This window comes from Sciurus carolinensis, assembly GCF_902686445.1.
Source record: "Sciurus carolinensis chromosome 14 unlocalized genomic scaffold, mSciCar1.2 SUPER_4_x, whole genome shotgun sequence".
In the NCBI taxonomy this organism is placed as follows: domain Eukaryota; kingdom Metazoa; phylum Chordata; class Mammalia; order Rodentia; family Sciuridae; genus Sciurus; species Sciurus carolinensis.
Window position 1 is genome coordinate 2,097,645 of NW_025920103.1, and position 2,560 is coordinate 2,100,204.

The 2,560-nt window shown below is 39.7% G+C and overlaps 1 pseudogene; it reads right to left on the reverse strand.

The window, feature by feature from the left end:
• Window positions 1-201: 201 nt before the first annotated feature.
• LOC124973046 (biogenesis of lysosome-related organelles complex 1 subunit 5-like) lies at window positions 202-835 on the reverse strand (annotated as a pseudogene).
• Between the last annotated feature and the right edge of the window lie 1,725 nt (window positions 836-2,560).

Below are 2,560 nucleotides of genomic sequence, written 5' to 3' on the forward strand. Positions count from 1 at the left end.
ATCATTACATAGGCACTTAAAACAGGAATGGTATAGCACTCTTCCTCTATTGAACAGGCTCAAGCTAAAGTTTCTGTTTGGACATAAGAGTGCCACTGAAAGTATTGCTAAGATTGAAGCACAGGCTAAATGTTAGTGGGAACATTTTGTGGGGGAAGTCAATGTCTTCTCCTTTCTCTGTCAATGTTGTACTTCAGGTTCTTAAAAAGTTGAAAATTTGACTAGGTCCTTCTCCATCTTAGCATACTGATCTTTAAGCCTCTCCATGGCTCTCCTGTGCTCTTCATCTGCCTCAGCCTGATGGTGGGGTTGTTCTTTCATGAAATCCTCCCACAGGAGATGACGCTGCTTCTCACTAGCTATTAAGCGGTCATTATACATCATTTTTTGTTCCTGTTCCCTCTGCTGGAGTCTACAGACGGAGTCATTAACTGCTTGCAGTCTCTGGAGAACTTCTTTCAAGTTGTCCTGCATTGTTTCTCTGCATTTGGGAAGAGTATGTTCATTTGTTTCATGGATCATATTCTTCAAATATTCAAGAACTCGCATTTCTCAAAGACTACATTTTTCCCACTGAACATGGGCTTTCAAGGGAATTTTCAATTTCAACTTGAGTGTGTGAGTGGGTTCTGATGTTCGAATTCAAATTCTATTACAAAATAATGAGTTTCACCTTGAATAACTAGTCTGTGATCCAAAAGCCTTGAAAGAATTTCTCCAAGATCCTTGATAATGAGGTGTGCTGAGCCCGCAGTCCCCAGCGAGTCCCTCTTCTTGACGCTGCTCACCGGGGTGACCTCACCACCCACAGGGTCTCTGTCCCTCGGCCACTCATTTGGACTGGCTCTGCCCACCTTGCTACACTAAATTACTACTTTCTACATGTAGTTTATTGCCTCCAAATTTTAAGAAGATGGGTAGGTTAGGACCTGTATCATGGAAGGAAATAGCATTAAATATTATAAAAGAGTACTCTCCCTCCACTTTTTATATAGAGAGGTGTTATGGTTACATTTTGTGATAGAAATTGCAAATTTGCCACAAATATCCATTTAAAAATGTAGTGAAAACTAATAATTGGAAGCTTGTTCAAAATCTCTCTTATGTACACATAATTTGTTGCTGTTGATTTGCTTATTGAATGAAATATGAGCTTAGTGATGGTTTCAGTGGGTATGAGGTTGTTGCCAGAAGTTCAGTTTGAGTCCCTGATGCCAATCCAATAATGAGGATTTTTTGTTTGTTGTTTTTTTTTTTTTTTTTTGCGGTGCTGGGGATTTGAACCCAGGGCCTTGGGCTTACGAGGCATGCACTCTACTGACTGAGCTATATCCCAGCCCCAATGAGGATGTGTTTTGGAAAAGGAAAAAGATGGATTATTGCCTTGCTATCAAAGAGAAATGAGATGGATTCCTGTGCCAATGATTGTGATTTTGCCCATAATCAGGAACTGGGGGGTTTTATAGAAGTGATTAAGAGAAAAATGAATTCAGCAAGGAGATTTCAGGAAGGAGATGATCAAGGAAAAGAAGATCAGGGGTGAGAAGTTTAGGGTTAAGATCAGGGAGAATTTTAGAGAAAAGAAGATTAGGGAGAAGGTCAGGGAAATGGTTAGAAATAAGAAAAATATATACAATTTTTGAAGTGATAAGGAATATACTCAAAGCATCAAGTGATCTTCTGTTATGTTGCCCCACTGTAAATCTATAGCTTCTATTTCTATGGAAAGTTGGCAATGATATCTCCTATCTATTTTCTCCTGAAAGCAGGAAAAATTAGGGGAAGTATCCCAAAGTCTTTGTTCTCTATTAGGTGGGACATGGACAGTTAAGGGCATTCAGCACCAGAGCAATCCAGAGGTCCACAGTGTAAGATGGCATGTGACTGAACAAGGCATACATAGGCAGGGTTTGTGCTAAGTTCACAATAAACAGAGTAGTAAATCATAACTTTTTGTAAATAATAAGCACAAAAAAATTAGTATTTCACTCAGTCTCTGAAAACCATGTGGACTGTAACTCATAAACTTGTCAGTGAAAAACAGATCAAACTCATCACTGTAGAAGGTTAGCAAGATTTGTAGGTTTATGAAATCAGACTGAAATTAACTCAGGAGAAATTTGCAACTCTTGTAATTATTATTAGGCACTCTTATGTAAGAACATTTCCATGATAACCTCTAGCTTTACTTAATTTTTATAGGGTTCACACAATTGTACCTCTTAAATTATATTAGAAACCATTGCTTTTCCTTTTAAATGTCCATGTAGGACTGTGTTCAGGCTTTACTCTCCTGCCAGGTGTTTGAGAACAAGTTGGTCAAAACTGACCTTTGTCCTACCTACTGTTAAATGTCAGCTGAGATTCCTCAGAGATCATTCTTGGGTACAAGGTGCCAAGCATCCTGACTTCTTTAGTTTTCCTCTACAAGATGTGCCAACTGTCAGGATGGGTCCAGGTCTGGCTGACTGCCAGAGTCCAGTCCTAAGAGCAGTTGGGGGTCCGAGGTGGAAGGGAGCCATCGGCGTGGTGGAGAAACAGCACACAGAGACACCAAGTG